Here is a 24,777-nt window from a genome sequence, read left to right as displayed (position 1 = left end):
TTCAATCCCTCCAAGGCAAAGCCCTGCAGCTCTGCTTCAACTCTCCAGGCCTTATACAGTTCCCTAACCCCATTTCTATCCCTCCTACAACTCACAGGTTCTTCAGCAAGCGATTATCATGGTATAGATTTAGAAAGAAGAAAAAAAAAGGTTAAAGATAAATAAAGCACATGTTATGCCCAAGGCAAAGCCTGAATGAAACTCAGTATCTTCCTGGTACAAAAATAATACACATACTTTTAATAAAACTCTAGCATTTAAAATAAACACTTGCTGTGACCCTTACCAACTCTATGGTTTACGGAAGGGCTGTGGAACGAGGAAACAACAGGAAAAGTAGTCAGAGACCTATCAGCCCACACGATCTTCTGACACGATCTTCTGACACGAAAGTACTGCCTTTTACAGAGTGGTTATCCGCTGTCAATTCAGGTAAAGACTGGAGATTACTGTAACTCAGCAGAGGGTCCAGCATCCAACCTTCTGATAGCACAATACAATGCTGTCATCCAAGAAGCTCACACTCTGGAATGGTCCAATCAAGTTTGCAAAAAATTGCAAAGATTCTCAAAAAAATTTTTAATATTGTTTATAAATGTATTTATGTGTAAGTGGCTTTAAGTCACGTGGGAGCTGGAAACCAAACTGCAGTCCTCTGAAGAGCAGCAGGCCTTCTTGACTGCTGAGCCACCTCTCGGGCCTCTCAATGTTGGGCTACACCCACAAGAGTCCTAGGGCAAAGCCATCAGCAGGCCACAAGCTGAGCACACCTGGTAGGGCCATGGGTTATTTGCATGTAGGAATTTTGGATTTAGAGATCAAAAGATGGAGTGTGCTTGTTTACAAATGGCCGCTAGGAAGCAATGTCTATAATGATGAACGGCCGGCGTCGAGAGTTATGAAAAGCCCCACAACGCATTGGAGAAGACCAAGAGAAAAAGCAGGCAACACAAAGTCACTGCAGACAGACAGCACAGATGGCGAACGTACATATAAAACAGCACACAAACTCATTCATTGCCTGCGACCACAGTGAGAGCCCACTTTAACACTAGCTGGGGAAACCAGAAAAGGCTGCCCGGGGGGGGGGGGGGGGGGGGGGGGTGTCAAACCGAGTCCACACGCTCGGCTAGAAAGCGAGTCACAATGATCCTACCGAGCATACGAGGTCGCACGCCCACTGACAGTCTGCGAAGACACCTTCAGTGTGCTGAGGGCCTAGGGATGTGTACAATGATGCTCACAGCCGCAGTTATGAGGATGCTGAAAAGACAAGGACCAGCCCAATCAGCAGCCAAAGGGACAGATGGGCAGTGGCGTCACACAGCTCAGTATCCTACAGCAGTGTAAACAAATGAGGCCGTCATCTTCCTGCTGGCGTACAGGTGGCTCAGAATACAGAGGTGGCGAAAGTCTCAGGACTAGAGAGTCCATAGCTCCCTTTTAGAATGCACTGCCACAAGCAAAGTAGACAGTGTGGTTTGGCCTCGTGTATACAGAGGCTGGAATCAATTTTTAATAGCACGGACACAAACGACTAGTAAATAAATAGATGGGGGAAATCCTACGGGCCGAAGGATTGCCGAAGGATGGGGAATAACTGAGGTAGGTGGATCCCCCACCTGGATGCTGGGAGCGTCCCTGTGCATCTAGCCCCGCTCCCACAGAGCAGTGTATCAAGCAGAAAGGCATCACTACAGAGGAGACACGTGACAGGTGCCCAAGGTCAATGCCAACAGCGAGGCGTCCTGACTGTGTAGGGAGCTCATCCGGATCCATACAACCATAAGAAGGAAAAACGTGGCATGATGCAGCAAAACGGCCTTCTACACAATCCCGAACCTCTTACAACCACAGGGATCATTAACACAGGTATGAGGCACAACACCCAAGAGGTATCTAACGGGTCCAGTTAACCACAAGGTGGTGTGCAGGACGAACTCCTGGACGGAACACGGATGTCTGTTAAAAACCCAAGCGAGGTTGAGCATTCAGCTAGCAGCAATTTAACAGGCTTACTAGTGTATGGTAGTCATGTAACAGGGCTAGTGTTCCTCTGTCAGTCAGCATTCCCCGAAGCTTCTTGGACGCCGGTCTGATGGGCGTGAGCATCCACTCTGAACTTCAGCACCACTTGACTCTTGATAAGGGCCAAGGTCTCTAGGTAAGTCACCAGCTCATTCAGGCATCTGGTTAAATAATACTCATGTTTGGAAAAATCCAAGCCTCAGAGAGACAGAGTATGTGAAGTCACGCTCAGCTAGGTTTCTATCAAAATGACATTTCACTGACCGTGACTTTCCCAAGGGTGCAGCCAAGAAGAGCAGCGAGTTATTGCTGCTCTCCACAGAACACATTCTAGCTCAAGCTCACTAGGTGCTCACAATGCGTCGAGTTCATCTCCAGGCAGCCCCTCTGGGGGCGTCAGGCCTACTACTCAACAGGCATGGAGACTGGAGGTGTACGAGCCAGTGAGCTGCTCAAGACTGCTCAAGATGCGACAGCCAATAAAAGAACAGATGAGACCACAGCCTGTGTCTCCTGACCCAGAGCGGTAGAGCTATGAAAGGAGGTACCTCATTTGCGATAACTGACGTAATTTACAAATCCTTGTTTGCAAAGCCATTGTTTATAGCCTTGCTTGTTAGACTTGGCAGTCAAAACATAGTAAACACTGCATTCATTTCGTGGTGTGTGTGTGTGTGTGTGTATGTGTGTGTGCACGCACACGCGTGCTGATTGGAGTTTGAATTGTGGTATTCTTGTAGTCAGTACAAAAATTAAATGGCCTCCCTTTAATTTACTTGAGCAACATTAGTTCACTCTAAACTATTGTAGATTATAACCACGAGCACGGCACGGCGAGGGCTCAAGGCAGGAACAAGAGCGCGGCCGCAGTCATGGTATGAGTTCCATCCCCACCCCTGCTCTGCTCCTCCCTTCTGCGAGTCACTCATTCACAGAAACATAAACTGGAAATTCTCAGACTCCAACCAACAGGCTCCTGAAACAGGGAGGAAAAGATGGCCTTCCCCTCCTCAGCCCCAACTTTTAAAACAACTGCTTAAACTTCCATTCTGGAGGAAGTACAGATCCCCAGGACTGTGCAGAATTGTACCCAGCAACCATTTCTTCCAAAACTTACACATTACCTAGCTAAGACAATAATGGTGGCCCCGTGTAAGCAGTTGTCAGCTCACGGTGTGTGGGTTCCTGTAGCCATCAAGACATAGAACTGTTCCATCCACAGACTCCTCCCCCATACATGCTCATGGCACCTCTCTGTGGTTTGCTTGCTTGACCACGACGGGCCTGTGCAAGGTAGTTTCAAAACAGCCAGAATATGGAACAGGGGAGAGACTCCTAATCACATGGCCAGGCAGCAGAAGACAGGCCATGTCCGCCTCTAGTGATCTCAACCAGACCCCTCCTTCAAGAGTTTCTGACACCCCAATATTTTCAGTAGCTAGGGACAGAGTCTCTAACACACAAGCCTCTGGGGACATTTCCTAGAAAACACTACTATAATCTCTCCTTCGCTTTATTTTAATGAACATTTAAACCATCCTTCCAATACGCGACTTACACGCATAAACTTGTATTCATATATCCATATACAATGACTCTATCATGTGCTAAGAATGCCCTCAGTGGAACAAACAGTGCCCAGGACTTGCTGTGACAGACAGTGGTCCTGTGGAAACCACTGAGAAGCAGCTCAGACATAAGTGACTGTGAGTGTGTGTGTGTGTGTGTGGGGGGGGGGGGGTCCCAGCCCCTTTATCATGCTGAAACTTAGTTCTGATGCGGGTACACGATGGTTCTTAGTTTTATTTATTTATTTTTGGCAGAGAAAACAACTGATTGATAAGGTATTCTATATAAGCATTGTTAAGCTGTTATTCCTGACACAGTCAAAATAACACTTCCTCACAAGCAATATCCATGCTGTTAAGCAAACCACTCGAGGAGACAGGAAACAATTGGCCTGCTAAAGAGCCTTGTGTTCCCCAAAGCTCCAGCAGGCTCTCACAGAACCGAGTGTTCCAATTCTCATCACCAGGACACAGTGACATAGGGATTGCAATTTTGAAGGCAGCAGGGTCTGGCTAGGGAAATGACAAAGCCTGGAATGTGTCTTAGTCACTATTCGATTGCTGTGAAGAAACAAACGACCAAGGTAATTCTTTAAAAAAGGGAAGCATTTAATTGGGGGCTTGCTTTCGGTTTTAGAGGGTTAGTCCACTAGCATCATGGTGGGGAGCTACAAGCAGAGGGATGGGGAGAGCCCAAGGCCCACCCCCACTGACACACTTCCTCCAACAAGGCCACACTTCCTGCTCCTTCTCAAAGAGTACCATAACTTCAAATGTATGAGTCTATGGGGGTCATTCTTATTCTAACTACCACCAGGTGTATATACACTGCCCCCAGTAAGGTTAGCATCATTTCTCATCCCCAGTGTTCTGGGGTGACCTACAAAAGGGTCCCAACTGGTATTTATGAAAAACCTTGTTTTCACAGGGTGGGATCTGGATTTATGAGGTTCAATTCTATCCAGGTGTCCTTAGAGGTCTTAGAACATGTCCCCTCTGCTGGGGGCGAGGTGGGATTACTGCACATGAAAAGTCAGCACTGACTGTGGACTTAAGTGTCCCTCTGTGTGATCAGTGGGGGTAAGGGTAACTTCTGCTGCTTACACACCAACCACAGAGAGAGTGACTGCAAACAGAACCCGGACCGAAGGCTGGAAGAGACAAGCTATTAGGAAAATGGAATGCCGAGTCTGTAGACTCCCTCCACCTCTGTCCATGGAAGAGTCAAACTGCCTAGATACTTAGGAGGAATGTCACTGCTATATCCCCTCTGGCTTGAAGTCCGCAGAGGTTGAAGGTCCCTCCTAACTGTGGCTTGTGCATCCTGCTGCCTGCACAGGCCTTCAGACAAGGTTACAGAGGCCTGTGACTGCACACGGCCACAGCCTTTCAAAGAATCGCCTTTACTTCCTACAGCTGAAATCACACTCAAGGCTTACCAAAGGACAGTGCTATGTTAGAGGTGACCAAAAGTCCTGGAGGGGGCATGTCACTACCCCGGGAGCTGAAGCTGGCCTCCAGGGTCACAGACCTGGCAGAGGGCACGGCCACCCTTCCACCAAAGCAAATACTAGGGTCTCCCTTCGTTTCTATCCAAAAGATCTTTTCATATTTGGCTCAAGTATCCACACAGCACACCAAGTCATTCCCCTTAAAACTGCGATCTCCAATAGTCTGATTTATTCATGTTTTCATAGCCATTTTTAAATCTCAGAGCCCACAAACATTAGCAGTGGTTTAGAAAAAAAATAAAAGAATCAAAAGGAAAATTAATCCTGACAGCAAAAAGCTAAAAATTCAGGCTCCCTGGTCTCCTGTAGAAAGATCCACCAGAGGCATGGGCAGGTGCGTGTACTTAGGAACCCCACACTGCCAAGGCTACAAGGACCACCAGGTGCCTCTCACTCCTAGAGTGTACTCTTGGGGTGAGTGCATGTGGGGGAATCCCATCTGCTCTCCTCACACTGGCAAAGCAATTCATTTTTTAGTTACCTAGTCAACGGCCCATTGCTAAAAAGCCTGTATCGCCTGCCCTGACACACACAACAGGAGTGTGTTTACTTCCGCCCTGACACGCGTGACCTTTTGTTTTCCACAAACCTGTCTATTCTTCCTGAGTTCAGAATCTCAGCAGCAGCAACACTACCATTTGCAGCGGAGCGGCTGCTGCCTCCCTACAGTCCTCTACGTGCATGGCCTCTACGTGCATGGCCTGAAAGCATGGACGGCGAGTTCCCAGCCCTATACACAAGCCTGTTAATGCACAGCTGGTCTCATGCAGAAATGGCTACGGAGGGAAGGTACACCGCGTGGACACATTGAACAAAAGGATGATTCTATCCTGGTTGGAGCCCAGCAAGAACTCATTGCACCACTCAGAGGGCATAAAGTCGAAAACTGAGTGGATTATTATTTCTAGAATTTTATACTCAATTTTTTTTTTTCTGGAAACGGCTGACAAAGATAACAAACTGTAGAAAATGAAGTCTCGGATAAGAGGGGAATATTTTTCATTTAGAACAAAAACCAGAATATTAGTTACTCGATAGCTATCAATCTGTCAGGAAAAAAGGAAGGTGGATATAGATTGATTTTTCAAACTTTTGTTTCTCTGGTTCGGGGCATCAGTGAAGACAGACGGCTGGGGAAGCTTGTCTTATCACTACTCCGACCATGAGAAAAATGATCATTTTACTGATCACACACAGAAAGGTTAAGAAGCAACACAAAAAGTTCTGCCCTGCAGAAGGGACCAGAGTCGATGCTAACACACAGGAAGTGGCTACTGAGCACCAGGCACTGTCGTCTCTGTGGATAATTCCTGTCACGGCAGGTGTGACTAAGTCGGAATCAGTGGGCTAAGAGGACCCCGAGCACCAAAGCCTGTGGGTTAAGCAGCTTGCAAAATTACCTTGGCCCAGATCAAAAACTGCCACTGGGGTCCCTGCCTCCCCCACTTCTCACTGTCCCTTCTTTTCCTTCACATGTTTCTGAAAAGGATTCTTTAAATCCTATTTACTAGCTGGAGATTTTCATATGGCGACAGGAATAAAAAAAAAATCAAATCAAAGGAAGCTGATGTAAAAATGAAAGGCTTTGGCACAGGGCAGGACACACCAGCCTCCTGAGATACCTACAAGCACTAAGCTCTGACCATCTGACCACGGTGCAAAGCTGGGAGTCCAGGTTCAAGGTCAGCACTGTCATCTCCAGGACTTGTCGGGAATGTTAACAGAAATGTGAAGAGGGGAAGAAGGCCAGAAGCAGGCTTTGGTTCACATGCTTACCTTACCTATTCACCTAGCACATGAGGTGATCTATCTGCAGTAGAGGACAGAGATGCAGCAGAAAGGGCAACCCTCTTGCCGACCCGACCAAAGTTCTGCAACCATTCCCTTACGGTAACCATGGTGGAGGCAATGCTGTAGGGCTTTTTTTTTTTTTTTTTTTTCCACGCAGCTGTAAATGCCTGCTGAGCAATTATTTAATCAATTATTACAGATCTGCCCCTATAAACCTGCAGGATCAAAGGCTATGGTCCTCTTTGGGCCCTGCAAACCACCTTGGACAGGAAGAAACTGGTCCAAGCTGCAGAGACTGTGGCCAGGACTATCTATCACAGGCTCCTCTGCTTCTGCAGAAACTCAACAAGTCACTTCCAGCCACACAGACACTTCCAGCTGTGCACCTGCGGCAGCAGCTGGAGTCTTAAAGCCCTAAGCATGCTTCAGGCAGCTACATCGACAAAGAGCCTTTCTAAGTAAGTCACTGTAGCAACCGCCAAAACAACAAATGCAGGGCCACACTAAAAATAAGGAACAGACCAATCCAAGATGTTCTCTACGTACATTGTTATGATTTGGATGTGGCTGAGGCTCCTCCAGGGTTCATGTGCTAAAATCCCCACGAGATATAAGAAGGAAGTACTTAAGAGACTGCAACTTAATCTATGACACTTAGAGGAATGACTGGAATTAGACAGAAGCATCAAGATGCAGATCCATGCATGAATGAGTGTTGGTGGCCTTTAATGAGAACGGAGAGAGAAAGGACAAACTGTCTCTTGCATGTGCATGTGACGTCATGCACAGCCTGGAGATTCTGCCCGCAAGAAGGCCCTCACAGTTGAAGCACCACAACTGTGAGCTAAACAAGCTTCTTTTCTTCACAGATATCCCCCCAGCCTTGAGAATTCTGTTGCAATAATACAAAACAGATGGTCAGCCTTAGGAAAATCTGCCTTTAGATAAATCAACTATAAAGTGAATGTAAGTCGTGAAACTTTCCTTCATTAATGATCTATCACCGGATAGTAATCTTAGGAATGCAAGGGTGACCGACAGGCTCGGTGTGTTATTTTCTCCTGCATTGTAGTATCTGTGCACGATGGAATGGGATGGACACAGAAGCATGGCTGGTATCTACATCCCAAGATATTCCTAGCCGCCACTGACAAGCCGGGGAAATCCAGTGGAAGGTATTTCTTCTCTCAGGATAGCACACAAAGGTCTCGCGGCATCCACCCCACTAAGGGAAAGCCACCTCCAACAACAGGGAATTTCAGTTCTCAAGTGAAATGCTGAGTGATCGTCTGTAAACAAAACGAGCTGAGTGCGAAGATGGGGCATGAGCATCCCATCTCCATGGTCCCCATTCTCCAGAGCAGGCGGGCCAGAGGTGCCCCAAATTTTGTGCCTTTACTTCAATGAGATAAGATCATGGGGCAGGAAAACACAGCCTTGGAAATGAGCTCAAAGACCCCATTCTCCCCAAATTGCTCCCTCAGCCCAGGCCCAGTTTAGGCCTAGCAACCAATATACATATCGGGTACCCAGTAACTAGGAAACACATCCAAGAAGTACCATTCCAGTCACCATTCTTCCTAGACGGCACTGTAGTCTGGCACACTGAGGATGTTCTCCAATCATTGCGCTTCCTTCCTATTGGCACTTCAGAAAGTATATCTCTAGCCCCACACACCAGTGTCTCTAGGACTCATACCCACTCAGGCCACCAAGCCTGGCCCGTGCCAAGCAGGACAACTAAGTCTCTACCCGCTCGTCCTTTCATTCCATCAAAATGGATCCAGTGCAACATTCCTGGGCCTTCCCAAAGGAGAGTGCTTCTCTGCTCCTGACGGACTGGTTATAGACACAGGGTACAGTGTTGACCAAGGTTTTCTGTCCCGCCCTGTCCTGCAGCCATTAAGTCCCAAAGAATCACACAGAGGTCTACATTAGCTATAAACTAATTGGCCTATTAGCTAACGCTTCTTATTAACTCATAACATATATTAGCCCATAATTCTTGTCTTCTGTGTTAGCCACGTAGCTTGGTGCCTCTTTTGGTGAGGCAGTTACATCTTGCTATCTCTGCAGTTGGGTCACGACTGCAGAATGAGCTTTCCTCTTCCCAGAATTCTGTTGTTCTTGTCATCCTCCCTCTACTTCCTGCCTGGCTACTGGCCAATCAGAATTTTATTAAACAATTTTAATAAAATTGTATTTTATTAAGATACAGTTGATAAGGTATTGTCCCACAGCAATACAGCCCATGTAGTCTAGCCGGTCCTGCCTAAGCTCTCGCCCTAGCCTGCCAGGTCACACGGAAGGTGTCTGGAACTGTATTTTATCTGGTTTTGCAGCTGCTGCAAGGCAGCTGCAAAAACAATAATAGCTAAATGGCTTAGACTGTGGCCAATGCTCACAGCATTTAATACACGACCGCTCCACCTCGAAACCCCCAATATTAAATGCTTTCTGTATAGATCTCATCCCTTATGAAATAAACATAGCCCTTGAAATCACTGGCTGGCGGGCATACTGCACTGGCTGAGTGTGCAGGCTGGTTCAGAACCAGGAGGCTGTAGGGTCCTCTCCTGGCTCAGTACAAACTCTGAGTCTCTCACTGTCACGGACTGATCATTAAAAACTCCCTCATAAGCAGTGCCAGTCTGTTCCTGATGAATCATTAATGCATTCTGGTGACCAGATCTGGAAAGCTCTAATTTCTAAGTTACGTGTCCATGAAATTGGACAAACGATTGACAGCTGACCACATTTACAAACGACTTGAATCCAATAAGTCTCCACCTCAGTGACTATTTCTAAGACGGTGAGCCACTGGAGTTTGAGAAATTTCGTTTGTGGGCAAATCTGCTCTGATGGGGATGCTCCCTACCCCCATGGGCTAGTCAAGGGGAAGTGGAGGGCCCTGTGAAGGTGGGAGGGAAACCAAAGCTCAACAGCGCCCTCCGTGGGCAGTGAAGTGATAACAACCATGGGAGGGATGGGAATGGGGTTCCACTCAGCTCTGGGTTCCAGGCTAGCACCTAACTCTGAAGCCACCTCAGACAGCCAACACATCTGGGACAGTGAACCACTTCCTCCACAGGAAACCATAAAGACGTCAAGGTAAAGCACTGGGCACTTCATTAAGGGCACCGTCACGAAATATGGCATTATCAACATTACGGCATTCTAAATACCACACACTGTAACAGGCATAGTTAGGCCATCAACACGTTTCCAGACAAATGTTTTAAAGAGCATCAAGGAGAAACAGCACGGTCACAACAAGGTCTTTCAGTGGTCGTTTCAGACCAAATGAGAGAGAACTCCAACTCAAATAAAGGTACATTTACAGAAATCATTATGCCAAACTCCACAGACCAAATCCTGGGTTTGAGACTATCTCAAGACAATCTAAATAACAGAAACAGTATGAGATTTGCATGGGAAGAGAAGGATTATGGGTGGGCGCTTGCCCTGCAATTCTGAGGCAACCCTCTACAGATGACAATATACCTGCTCACGAGGTATTTCTGTCAGCCAGAGGGAACACCAGATGAACTACAAAGGCCTCAAATGACTACTCATGGCCAAGATATTTTTGTGGTCTGGGGGTACAGGTCATGTATAGAATGGTTGTCTAGAATATATCAATCCCAGCACACTCTCACACACCCAGACCTCCCCCCCTCCCCCTTATATATTTGTCACACAGCCTCATCTCTGTCCACCGATATCACTGTGGTCCTGGCCACACAAGGTCAATTACTGCCAGCACTTCCTTCTGATACAGCTGGAGCACACCGCTCACACAGACTCGTGAAGCAGTCCTGGGAATCTATTGTTTATCTGCATCTCTTCTGATGTGAACGTACCCTCTCGGCACCAAGCTGGACTTGAACTTGACCAGGCTGAAGACAACTCTCCTCCCTGTTGTACGCTTCCAGTCCCCAGCTGGTATACAGGCAACCTCAATTCAGAGAATGTTCCAGAACATCATTGCATGGGAGGGATATGTGAACTGGTCTGCACACTTCTAAACACTCGAAACTACCTGCTCTAGGTCAGAACGGTGACAACCTAGCTTTTGAACTGTGTCCCATCAGAGCTTAAATTGAGCGCATTTAAACAAATTGGGGCTATCACCTACTGCTGTAGTACTAGTTTAATAACTACGACGCAGGGGGCCGGAGAGATGCCTCGTTGGTTAAGAACACTTGCTACTCTTGCAGAGGACCTGGATTCAGTTCCCCACACCCACACTGAGGCTTACAAAATCCATAACTCCAATTTCAGGGGATCGAACCCCCACTTTTACTTTCACAGGCCCTAGGGCGTGCACATAGTGTACATAGACATACAAAAACACTCATACACATCAAATAGAAAAATCTTTAAAGACTTTAAAAACCAAATATGCAAATTAAGTGCTCAAGGCAAAAAAAAAAAAAAAAAACCAAAAGAAACCAGCCAACTTCTTTTGCCTCTTTTATGCAGAAATCTGCAGGCTTACCTTTGGCACACAGTTGTAAGAGGTGACTGGCAAAACGTAGCACTCTTCAAAAGGATGAGTTTTGTTTTGTTTTGTTTTGTTTTCCTGCTGAGGACACGTTGAAGGTTACAAAGCTGCAGTGATCCTCTAAGCTCTTGAGTCAGCTCGGACCTCAGCAGGGAAGTATGAGCCGGCGTGGTACTCGTAGGAGAGGAAAACCTATGGGCTCTGTAGAGAAAGAGAAAGGCTATCTTAGAAAGTATAGAAACAAAATGCACATTTTAGGTGCGCTTGCTTGTTTGAGCTCAACTAACAGAAAGGTGGGGCGGGGACACTGGTGAGACAGGACAGGGCTGGAGAGACAGCCCAGCAGCTAAGAGTGTTTATGCTCTGGAAGAGGACCAGCGTTTGGTCCCCAGCACCCATGCTGGAGGCTCACAACCGCTTATACCTGCAGCTTCCAGAGGATCCAATACCCTATTCTGGCCTTCTTAGACACCTCTTCTCACATGCAGAAACATACGCGCGCGCAAACACACACACACAATTAAAACTAAAACTCATTTTAAAGAAATCCCAAAACACCTGGTAATTGATGGCTCAGGGGAAAACTTCTCCACATCGAGAAACATCCACCAAGCATGAAGACTCCTTTGTCACCTTCCCTCCTCCACAAGCTCCTCTGCAGGGGCCTGCGTCACACCCAGGAGCACAGGAACAGCAGGTGAAGAAATGGCAATGGGGAGAGACTCCCAAGCATCTCCCGTCCTCTTCTCTACCCAGACCTCTCAAACACTGCTGCCCCAAACAGAAGGAAGGCTTTCTGATGCAGAGGGAGGAGGACCACACAGGGCTCTGTCCACAACTGAGCATCTCTTACATTGCCATTTACTGAGGTGTCACCAACTGAATCCCAGTGCAAAGGCTAAAAGCATCCCTGAGCATACCAGGGAATCTGTGACCAGCACCTCAAAGGTACAGGATAGTTAAGAGGCAAGCGGCCCCATAAAAGCAGCCACACGCCCCCCTGTCTGTCGAGCTGGCCGAGCATTCACGGTGCACACACTTGGGTAAGCACTTCTGGTTTCCTCTAGCATTTTCAAGGGGACTCTGGGTGTGCTCTGCAGATTCCCATGCGAATTCACTGGCATTTTTAATCACATTTCCAACCCAGAGGGGACCTGTCTTGACAGTTCACTTGGAGAAGATCTATTCATTCATCCCTAGGATGATAATGCCCCAAAAATGTTAAAAAAAAAAAAAAGAAAAACCCACAGAAAAATTGAATTCTATTTTACTCGAATAGGAAGTGATAATTCAAGCAGAACCATCATAAAGCGTTACAAGGCGAGTTCATGAATTTAGATTTAAAAATGAATCCCTCTCTTTGCATTCTCTAGTTCTATCTCAAGAACTGGGTGGTTTTAACAGTGTGATTCACCATCAGGAAAAACCATAAGCAAATACAATGAAAATCCCAGGTGCCTTTCTCTCTGTCAAGTGTTTCCTATAAGATGAAATGAAGCGCTGGCATCTGGATGTGAGTTCCGAACCTATGGCGGACACCACCGACCTTACTATATGACTTAGCTGTGACCCTGCCGACCATCTCTGCATTTCTAAGTTCCAGGTGTTATTCTAGAAGGACGGATTTTTAAAATTTTTAACTGAGAAGAGGTGCTTGCCTGAAGCCAGGCTTTCTAAAGACAATGTGTGCCGCGGTTGGATCTAATAACCTTCCAGGACACCCATGAATGTCTCAGTTTTACAGGGTGTTAACTCCCTTGGGGACGACGTAGGTCAGCTTTTTGTTTCTATGACAAAATACCCAGGATAATGACTGACTCTGGTGGAGGAAAGGTTTATTACGGCTCAGGGTTTTAGAGGATTTAGTCAGTGGCAGGCTGTTTCGGGGCTGGTGGCAAGACAGAACACGATGTAAGGGTACAAGGTAGAGCAACACTGCTCACCTCACCTGGGATAGAAAGTGTGAGAGAGAGGAGGTGGCCTGGGTCCCAATATCCCTTTCGGGACTCAGGAAAGGGGACCTACCTCCCTTATAGACCAAGGGTTGTTAGCCCTCCTAATGCTGCGACCCTATAATACAGTTCTCATGTGTGGTGACCCCAGGCCATAAAATTATTTTTGTTTCTACTTCATAACTGTAAATTTTTTTTTTTTTTTGGTTTTTCTAGACAGGGTTTCACTGTAGTTTTAGAGCCTGTCCTGGAACTAGCTCTTGTAGACCAGGCTGGCCTCGAACTCGCAGAGATCCGCCTGCCTCTGCCTCCCAAGTGCTGGGATTAAAGGCGTGCGCCACCACCGCCCGGCCATAACTGTAATTTTGTTACTGTTATTATTAATCATAAAGCAAATACTTGTGTTTTCTGGTGGCCCTGTGAAAGGGTCGTTTGACATTTACCCCACTCCCCACCCCGGGCACAACCCACAGGCTGATAACCAGTTTTCTAGACCCTACCTCCTAAGGGTTCCCCCAGTTCCTAAAGGTACCATAAGTTGTAGAGGAAACCTTTAACTCACGGTCTTTGGGGGACATTTAAGATCCAAATCATAGCAGGGACACTGAGGGTCATCCTTTATTGGCTTTTCAGACAGAAGTTCACCTGGTCTTTGCACACCTTGCTCATTCTGAAGGTGAGTAGAAAAGAAATGCATCTAATAGGAGCAGAGACCCGGGTGCACCATAACCACTGGCCTCAAGCAAAGCTATGAACTGGAAACCCTTGGTGTCTAATGTCTGGACAGGTCCAAACACAGTGCCTGTCAGTACCCCAGGCAAGGAAAAGCAAGAGGGCTCAGGGTATGACTTGAGATGGTGGGGTAGCCGGGATGGCAATTAAACTGCCAAGAAGCCATCCTAAGGTGCCAGAGGCCCATCTTTAGTCAAATGTGAGAAATGTTTACAGCATTTTCCACGAGACAAGCAACGGGCTGTCAAACCATCCGCGCACCAAGTACTCACAGAAACAGAAAGAAAGGCTGACTAAGACCTCTCCAAGAGTGTAAGTGAAGTTCACTTCTGTCCCTGTTAAAGCTGGGACTGACAGTTTACACAAAACTTTGGGTAATCAAGAACAATTCAAATCAGGTCTTTAGTAATAACAAGGTATGATCTAAAAACATTGCTATGCAAAACTATCAGCCTTCTAGATAAGCACTATCAAATGCACAGTCACAAGCAGAGTACAAAGACCTCACCAAAGAATTTACTCAAGGATTTCCTGCAAGTCGTTATATGGACAGATGAGAAGATTCGAAAAGAAAAGTGTGGATATGTGTGTGCTATTTTTAAAAATATATCTGCACTCCCTTAGAAATAAAAAAATAAGATCAACATTTATGCTGTATTTATCTCTAAAAAAACACTTTAATTTGGACCTTAGTAATATTAACACTTCCCCCTGTAAAATTCAAAGTTGGATCCCATCTGACTCCCTAACACTGATTTTCTTCTGCTCTATTCCTTTGGCTTACCACAGTCTGTTCAAAGGTGTGTAGTGGCGGAGTTTGCTTCAACTCTTAAGAGAATGTTCCAAATTGCAAAACTTAGCCCCATGGGTTGCAAACCCTGGCAGTGCTCTCACACCCAAGTTCAGGAGTAGGCACAAATAAAAGCTCAGTGCAAGTAGACCTCAACCATTGTTTCTGTCATTGCTTTGTTTAGAGACAGGGTCTCTCTTTGTAGCCCTGGCTGTTCTGGAGCTCACTATGTAGACTAGGCTAGCTAGGAACTCAAAGAGATTGATCTGCTTCTTTCTCAAGAGTGCTTGAATTAAAGTCACACACCAACACATCTGGCCATTCCAAACTTCTAAAGGCCCACTGCAGCCTGTTCTGTGTGGTATGGGGCTACTTCCTGCCAATCTAGGGTCTGATATGGATCCCCAATGCTGACATCCATAGCTTCTCTCTAGTTTGGTCACTTGGGGTAAATACAAGGGTCATGCATGCATATTTTATAAGCTTGCTACTGCTGGATATCAGGACCCCCTTTGCTTCAGAGATGGCCAACCTGTCCAGGTGGCTACCAGTAAAAGCTAATCTTCAGAAAGCTCTGAAAAGCCATTTTTCCTCCCTGTCTCCCCGACAGACACACAACAATGGGCCGAGAAGAACAGGCAGTGCTTCCATTGACACACACCCACTGTGTACCTCAGCCTCAGCAAGTTGCACAGCAACCTGGGAACCCATGCACATCCTTCTGCCTGGAGCCAGTCCACAGGAGCCAGCAGCTGCAGTGGGAGTGGATGTTCTCTCCATGCAGTGACCACCATAAAAAGGCAACTGCTGTTGGAGACAACCACCTTCCTGGAGCACTTCCTATTCTGAAAGACTGGCTTCAAACTCAAACCAGGCAGCTTTGTCAAGCTTTGTGGAGACTGAAGCCTCCAGGGCTGTACTGTGACTTCCATTGCTAAAGTGACTGTGTGTTAATGCAGCCACGAAAGACCTGCTGAGTAACAATGCCTGGCTGGGCTAAAGGCGCACACAGCCCAAGGCCCAGGTATGTGGTTAAGCATTCTTTGTGTAAGCTTAAAAATATTTCTGATTCTGAAAGATCTGCAGAGATGTTACTGGGTTTGTAGCTCTAATCCAAAGATCTGAAATTTAAAATGTACCGAAACGTGAAACTATTGAGCACCGAAAGACTTCAGAGTAGGAAAGACCAAGTGTGAATGTAAAACACAGAAAGACCCTCCCACCGCTAATCAAAAGACGGCAATTGTATCCTTTATATAAAAAGAAGAGGTCATGCGAATAGCAGAAGCCTCCAGGCTCTGGAATGCCTCCTTGCTACACTTTACTCCGTGGAAGACACTGACTTCTGATAGTTAACAGAACAAGTTGGCCTGAATGGTTTCTCTCCAGTCCAGCCCTGGCTTCCCTGGCTGAAGTCAACCCTGGGCCTGAGCAGCCCAGAGCTTGTCAACCTGAGTCAACCTCAGCACTGTCTATCACCCCCAGCACCAAAAAGGCACCAATCAGGATCCCAGGATTCCAAAAGGTCCCAGAGAACCCCGGCCTTTCAGTCAACAGAAAGCTCGCATGAGACAGCAAAGTATCAAGTTTTCTCTGCTGACCTGAGGGTATACCAATTCTGAAGGGTAACGCTGGTTATCAGATTAGAAGGCATTCCTGACAATGGGAAGGAAAATCCTGTATTGAGTCTAACCCCTGGAATAATGGTTTCTGCTTTCAAATATCCTAGGAATACGACAAAAACAAAACAAAACTGCAAACAGTGGGTCAACCACATACAATTAAAATATGGAACAAAATAAAGCAGCACCCAGTAGGTAAGAAGCACTGAGCTGCAGTGCCAGCTTAGCCAAACATATTTATGCTTCCTTACACACACACATAGAGAGAGAGAGAGGGGGGGGGGAACAGAGGGAGGGAGGGAGGGAGGGAGGGAGGGAAGGAGGGAGGGAGGGAGAGAGAGAGTGTGTGTGTGTGCGTGCATGTGCATGTGCGTGCACACACATGGTCCATCTTACGGTTGTTCCTCAGGCACCCACCCCCTACCCTGCCACCCTTGAGACAGAGTCCTGGGACTCACCAATCAGGCTGGGCTAGCCAGCAAACCCCAGGGATACTCTTGTCTCCAACTCCCCAGTACTGGGATGACAAACACACACAACTATGCCTAGCTTTTTATATAGCAGTTGAAGATGTAACTCAGGTTTTACTTTTTCAACAAGTACTCTACCAAGCACGCTCTCTCCCCAGCCTCTTCAGGACCCTTGAGAACCTGACTCGACGCCCTCAAGAATTCTGTTCTTCGAAAATGAACGACAATGGGTCTTACACTATCAAATTTTGATGATGAGGCAAGAGTTTTTGAAAGCATGTCTAAAATAACAAAGTTATGATGCAATCTTAAACTGAACTCAAATGTAAATGTTATGATCATCTGCAACACAGGCTCACCCATACATGATGAATTCCCTCTGCTGAGGCATTTCCCTACACCTCCCGTTTAGTTCAGCCAACACCCCACTCTTCTAATCAGGAGCACGTCTAATAACGCCTCTCAGCAGCTCCATGAGAATCCAGTCACATCCAGGATTTGGAAAAGGTTGACCAATGTTCTTTTCTTCCGTGTTTTGTTTTGGTTTGTTTCTTGATACTGGGTTTAGAGGCCCAGGCTAGCCTCAAACTCAAGACACCACCCACCCTCACACTTCTGTCAAAACTGGTGTGAACGCCACAGGGTTTAGTAATGGCCAAGGTGTGTCCAACACTAACAAAAAGCATGCTAACAAAAATACACACACTTTTTTTTTTTTTTTAAGGAGGAAGGGACAATGAATTCCTACCTGACACAATTCAGGCACATTTCATGATTGAGATAATTTACTCTAAGGACAAATATATGTCAAACACTGATTACTTCATTACCCTTACCTTGGGGGATTAAAGGACTGAACAAACAGAACTGTAGGAACGGCCAAAGCTGACAATGGTATATAGTAATGGGGCTACAGATTCTGCCTTTGTCCTGTGCCCCTCCACGGCCACCCTCAAACTCTCAAACATGCACGTCACCCTCCCATTAAAACACAAACAAAAATCTCAAAAAGTGAGCTGGGAAGGGTAGACATAGTGGCGCTAAAGCGGTCACAAGCGACAAGTTCGGAAGGGGGAGAAGATCTTTTTTCACTCCACTTCAGGGACAACGCTACGAGAGACCTTTCAGGGGCATCTAAGCTAAAACGAAGCAGTTATGGGGGGTCCTACCCCAGCAGGATGGTGTCCTATGACCAGAGGACGAGGCCCCAGGTCTATACTTGGAAGAAGGACGAAGTGAGTCACAGGAAGAAGGCGACCGTCTTCCAGCTGAGGGAGGCCTCAGAAGAAACCAACCCTCATAACGCCTAGGCCTTAGACGGTCAGCCTTCTGAACCATGAGAACAGACATGATGCTTAAGCCACTTTGAATGGCAGCTTGAGCCTTCCCTGAGACTGTCAACTGTGAACTCTCAGGAACTTCAAAATACTTCACAAATAACTGGAGTTTAAGTCAATGGGCACCAAGCATCAAACTGCAGAAACTCCTGTCTCGGGTACCGCAGCCCCAGATGCCCTACCCATGAGTCTCCTCTACAAATGCCTCGCCTTCCCACACCTCTGCAGAGCCTTGGGCTGCCATCCGCTGCTGCTGTACTACAGACATGGTAAAAAACATACAGCAGAAGACAGAATGTACGCCCACCCCATGTGCACCGTCAACCAACCACACGTACACAGCTCTAAACCAAGTACGACCCTATTACTGCATCAAAATAACTAGATTCCTTAACATAAATTTCACAGTTGCATTGTGCGCAAGTCTTTTTATAGCTAATTTATCTGAATGAGGGTCATGTCCATAAACTACAACCTCTACTCTGTTTTTTAAGGCACTTTATTTCATTGGAATGATATGTGCTATGATGCTAGGGTGCCCGTTCTACAAGGATATTTGGCATCACATGGATCCAGGATCACCAGTGCTTTACATACCCCTGACATTTCTAGGAAATTAGCAGTTTAGACCTAGAGACCCCCTTAGATGGGAGAGAGTATCTTGATGGAAGGTGCCCCGCCCTAGTTGGGTGCTAGATATGGAGAATCCCCCATTTATTTGGTGCTTTAGCAAGTTCACCCCTTCCTAGCCCTGCCCTAGCCCCTGCCTCTATCCTTACCTACAACTTCCTGGGGGCCAAGGCTCTGTGCTTTCCTCTAGGCTTAGTGTTCCTTCTAGGAAGAAGTAAGCATATAATGTATTTTTCTGCCTCGAAAGGGCACGTGAAATCTACGGTTAAAAATTACAAAATCACCTGAAGCATGGACGAGGTCAAGCTTTTGGTATTTAACTATCTCAAGGAGCCAGTGAGCCTCTGCAGGGGCTGGTGAGCTGTAGAAAGTGATTCCATCAACCCGGGGATGTCCCCAGGAAACCCACACCACCCTGGCAAAGTGGCATTTTATGTCCCCGAATAACCCTACTGAGAAATACAGCACCATTTATACTAAATTATATGCTGGTATTATCTCTATGGAGCAACACTATTTCCTTCCCTTCTTAAAAAAACAGCCTCCCCATAGAGCTCACATTGGCCCTGAGTTTACTCTGCAATCAAGACTGGCCTCAAACTCAGGACCCTGCTTCTGCCTCCCTAGTTCAAGGACGTAAGTGCACCACTATGCCTGGCATTCTCTGTGGTTTTCCTGGCAAAGCCAAAGATTATTTTTTTTTCCACACAAAGACTATTTTATTGTCTTCTATAAACCCAAGTTTCCCTATACCGTATAGTCAATCAAATCAGAAACCTCACAAACCTTACCCCTGCTATTGAAGGAGAGCACCTGAGTGCTATTTTAGAGCGTGTATTAATTTAACCAAGCAAATGCTGAGCCTGTGGAGCCTGCCAGCCACACATCTGTGCAGCCCAGAAGGGAAAGAGCCAGAGCTCTGTGCTGGTCAGGGTCCAAGTTCTCATTCCAGACTCAGGATCACAGCACTGGACTCCAGGTACGAGGACTACGTTAGGACAGGGAGCACGGCTGGGGGCTTGCCTTTACGTCATAGTGTAAGCTGCTACGGTCTGATCAAGCCTATGTGTCAAAGGCTTGCTTTCAAGCCTGCATTACTAAGAAGTAGTAGTAGAGCGTTTAAGAACTCTAAGGCTAATAAAAGATAAATAGTGTCCACTGACAGATGAATGGATAAGAAAATACGAGATACGTGCACACTGAAGAGCACTACTTAGCACATTCTACAACATGGGTAAGCTGGAGGACGCTGTGCTCAGTGAAGAAGCCCAGGCACAGAAAGACAGTGTGGTGGTCTCAGTGCACAGGACAGCAGGGAGCTGGCAGCCAGGGAGTCTAGATGGGATTCGTGCCACCAGGTTAGAAACGGCAGCAAAGACATGAATAAGTTCTGTAGCTCTATTTAAAATGTATTTTCATTTTTAAAAAAGTGATGTTTTAAAAAAAGCTAATGGTTATAAAACTTAAACATGGAGGTTTCTAATTATTGTAGCAGAACTGAAATATAATACACTGTGCTTAAGTATATTTAGCTGTCTTAACGTATTCCGATGACTGCCAGAGCAGAGGCACCCACATCCTTTCTGCATGCCAGACCCCTGGCAACCGTGAGCCTGCGTCTGCAGTGTCTTCTCTCTCCTGGAGACATCTTTGTCTCAGCTCCCACTGTCCACCCAGACCCTCGCTGCTGAGGCACAATTGCAAAGAGGCTCTTCTGGAAGATTACCCTCCAGTTCCATGGAAACCACAGAGCACAGTCTCACATGTACCCAGTGTCCGTGGAGGAAGAGCCATCATGGAGAAAATGCAGCTTCCCCTGGGCCGCTGTCCACGTGGCTCCAGACAGAACCTCACACGTTACCAACTTCCAGGTCGTTTTTTGGGGAGGCAGGGAAAGGGGGAGACGACACACGGATGGAACGGGGATGGGGAGGATGGGACAGGGACGTGGGGTGTAGGGTGTGTGTGTGTGGAGAGAGAGAGAGAGAGAGAGAGAGAGAGAGAGAGAGAGAGAGAGAGAGAGAGAGAGAAACTGACGTCCTATGGCAGCAGCCCAATTAATGCAATTCATAAAGAACCATTCAGATACTGTGTCTGGGCTGAAATCCAATTAAGCCATTTCTGTGTGAATATCCCCAAAGAGCCACCCACTGAGCTTGAAGAGGAAATAGCTATAAATGCTCAGATTAGCTGTGTCAGCACTTCTGAAACTGAAATCAGACCAGAACACAGAGATGGACACAGCAAGCCTTTTGGCCAGCACAAAGAACCAACAGACATGCCAAAACCCACCTGGCACCAAGCCAAGCCCCACCCTTGTTCAGCCAGGTCTCAGATACGCCATTTACACACTTTAAAACCATCCACTCCGACTCTACATGGCAATGTAATATACTGGAGGAACACAGTCAAGGGCTGATTTTGAACTTTCTCTGAATTCATCATTTTATTCATCGGCCTTATAAAGTCTATTTTTGAAATTAGTAAATCCCAAATTTCACCCCTGCTTCTATGCATGTAATCTGTCTCACGAGAAAACGTGCAAGCAAAGCCAAAACAAAAACTAAAACCAGAAAACTCTGAGGCAGAGGTTTGGGAAGGGCTCTAGTAATGGATTAAATCAGCCCTTCACTTTGCCATCAGACTGACAACTGGCACATCAGAATGCCTGCAGGTTACACCTGTTGGAACAGAGGTACTGAGAGTAGGGGCTCAAGAAGCAGAAATGCTCGCAGCCCATCTTCATCCTAGGCAAATCCTACTGGAGACCTCCAGAATTAGGACTCATACTGGCCACTGACCAAAGCTCTCCAGTGCTCCTCAGTGGCTAGGGAAACGTAGAGGATATGAACAGAGGGACCAACTGGAGACACCTGGCCTGGGTGAGGACGCTGGCGACCCTCTGCATGGCACGCCGAGGACACAGACTGTTTCAACCTGGAAGCAACAACCTGCAGGAGTGTAATGCTGAGGCCACCACTTAACTCAGGGGCCAGGTTTCCTGAGAGCAGGGATTCTCAACCTTTTAGGGCTGCCACCCTTTGATATAGCTCCTCGTATAACATTATTTCATTGCTACATCATAACTAATTGTGCTACTGCTATGAAGCGTAATGTAAATGTTTCCGGAGAGAGAGGGCTGCCAAGGGGGTCAGGACTCACAGGTTGAGAACCACTGCCTTAGAGACTTACATTGGTCGCCTTGTTGCCAGAATTAAGCAGGAAGTCTCATTTATTAAGTCAAATGTACTGCACACCTGCCAAGTGCAAACACTGTGCAGAGAAGGCACAACACAGACACTGCCTTGCCCTTCTGAAATAAGCCCAGGCTAGTGGGGGGGTCAAACAGAATTCCAGGAACACACAGCCTGCTTCTCCATTATCTGCTACAAGAAAATCTATTAAGAAAAACAAACAAAAAACCTAAAACGTTTAGGTTGGTTCTAAAACGGCTCGGTACTATACAAAGTATCAGCCTTACAGAAAACACTCTACGGAGACAACCCCAATATTAACATAACTGTTTTAGATAAAACCTAAGAAAGTGTATCTAATCTTCCTTCCCAGAGACTGACCTCAAAAGCCAAAAGGGAACTGTGAAATTTCCTAGAGTCACTTTTCAGAGAACTCTCCTAACTTGAGAAGCGGAAACAAGGTTCCCCAAGCATCATATCATCATCCCAATGCTATTCTTCCAGAGACACTTCAAGTTAACTCATTCAGCAAGCACTACGGAACAGACGCCGGCCCTGAGCCTGATATTGCCAACCTTCCCAGCAGGGACATATGCAGGCAGATGAGGCTGCTCCCTGATGCGGGGAACACGCACCGGCTTTGGAGTGGATGCTCCATCACACTACTGAGTTTACAGGGGTACACAGCAAATCTTTCTCAGGAGATGTGGAAAATAAAGAGAAAAGACTGCCATGCAGATGTGTAGACATTAAATAGATTAAAGAACCCATAAGTGCCATGCCCACGGGAGTTCTATTGCTGCAAGGAAACACCAGGACCAAAAGAAACTTGGGGAGGAAAGGGTGTGTTTCAGCTGATCACTCTCAGGTCAGACTCCATCACTGAGGGAAGTCAGGGCAGGAACCTGGAGGCAGCAGCTGATGCAGAGGCCATGAAGAGGTGCTGCTTGCTGGCTTGTTCCCCATGGCTTGCTCAACCTGCTTTCTTATATATAACACCCAGGACCACCTGTCCAGAGGTGGCACCACCCACAAGAGGCTGGGCCCTCCCACATCAATCATCAATCAGGAAAATGCCCTATAGACTTAATTACAGGCTAATCCTACAGAGGCATTTTCTCAATTAAGATTCTTTCTTCCCAAATGACCCTAGCTTGTGTCAAGTTGACAAAACACTAGCCAGCACAGAACTCAAGTCTTCTTCAGATTCCACCCTGAGATCAAGCCACTGTGCCCCCCGAGAGGAAACAGAGAGCCAGAAATTCGCCAGCTTCAACTCTCTTAGAAAATGCCCACTTGTCTCCTTCCTGATTCTAACATTTTTCTCCATGGTGTGTGGCTCTACTTTCCTGGCACTCTTCTCCAAGGTCCTCCAGAGCACACCCACAGGGATTCCACCCTGTACCTGGAAGAACACAGAACATGGGAACCCACTTGCTCCCCAGTCAAAGCGCGAGGGCTCTCCTACTGACAGCACCCCCAGCCCTTGAATTTCTACTCCTCCTCCTCCGTGATGCCCGCTCTGCCTTGAAGATCACCTCCACCTACAGACAACAAAACCCCAGACGGTCGACTCCTGCAGAAACAGATGCCATAAGCTGGCTTTCCGTGATAAAACATCGGAGAAAAATCAACTGCTGAGAAGCAGAAGTTTATTCTGGTTCAGTTGCTTTGGCATGAGGTAGCATGTCCTAGTTAGGGTTTCTATTGCTATGATGAAACACCAAGACCAAAAGCAAGTCGGGGAGGGAAAAGTTTATGGGTTTACACTTCCACATCATCGTCCATCACTGAGGGAACTCAAACAGGACAGGATCCTGGGGGCAGGAGTGGATGTAGAGGCTGTGGAGGGATGCTGCTTTTACCGGCTTGTTTCCCATGGCTTGATCAGTGGGCTTTCTAATAGAACCCAGGACCACCAGCCCACAATGGACTGGACCCTCCCTCATTGGCCACTAATTAAGAAAATGCTCTACAGCTGCATCTTATGGGGGCATTTTCTCAACTGAGGTTCCCTCCTTTCACACGACTCTAGCTTGTGTCAAGCAGACATAAGACTAGTCAGCACAGAACATCACAGTGAGAGCAGGGATGAAGCGAAGCTGCTCGCCTCACGGTGCCAGGAAGCAAAACATGAAAATGAAGAGCCTGAGGTCTGGGTCCCCGTGCCCTCGTGAAGGCTATGCCCCCAAGTGATCTAACTTGCTTCCTTTAGATGCCAATCTAAACGTTCCACCACCTCAAGAAACACAGACCAAAGTCAGACAGAACTTTCTCTCAGACCTGAGCTGGGTTTCATTCTACCTGCTAATCACACACATACATGTCTTGGCTCGTGGTACTGGAGTCTGAAGCCAGGACCTTTTGTACGTAATTCTAAGCTGCACTAGTACACATTATCCAAGGATTCATTTCTGATGGTTTCAGTCACCCCCAATTAACCACAGCATGAGAATATTATTGTCTTGACTCAAGAGAGACCACGTTCACACCAATATTATTATAAAACGAGGGTACAAGATTCTACTGCTATTAATGTCTTACTGGTGTAATTTGTAATTAAGTCTTATCATAGGTGTGCATACAGACAGGAAAACAAGAGTCTACACTGCGTTTGGTACTAGCCAATTTCAGATATGATCCCC

At 46.7% G+C, this 24,777-nt stretch overlaps 1 protein-coding gene across 3 annotated transcripts in view; it reads right to left on the bottom strand.

Moving 5' to 3' along the window:
* Positions 1–24,777, bottom strand: part of Nck2 (NCK adaptor protein 2) — a 125,105-nt gene that overhangs the window by 42,001 nt on the left and 58,327 nt on the right. For all 3 annotated transcript variants that reach the window (XM_038343689.1, XM_038343691.1, XM_038343690.1), the window contains exon 2: positions 11,400–11,606. The gene's annotated coding sequence lies outside the window, so the exon portion shown is untranslated. The remainder of the gene's footprint in view (positions 1–11,399; positions 11,607–24,777) is intronic.

This window comes from Arvicola amphibius, chromosome 9 (assembly GCF_903992535.2).
Source record: "Arvicola amphibius chromosome 9, mArvAmp1.2, whole genome shotgun sequence".
Classification (NCBI taxonomy): Eukaryota; Metazoa; Chordata; class Mammalia; order Rodentia; family Cricetidae; genus Arvicola; species Arvicola amphibius.
Note: the sequence above shows the minus strand (reverse complement) of the source record. Positions and strands in the feature narration are given on the sequence as shown.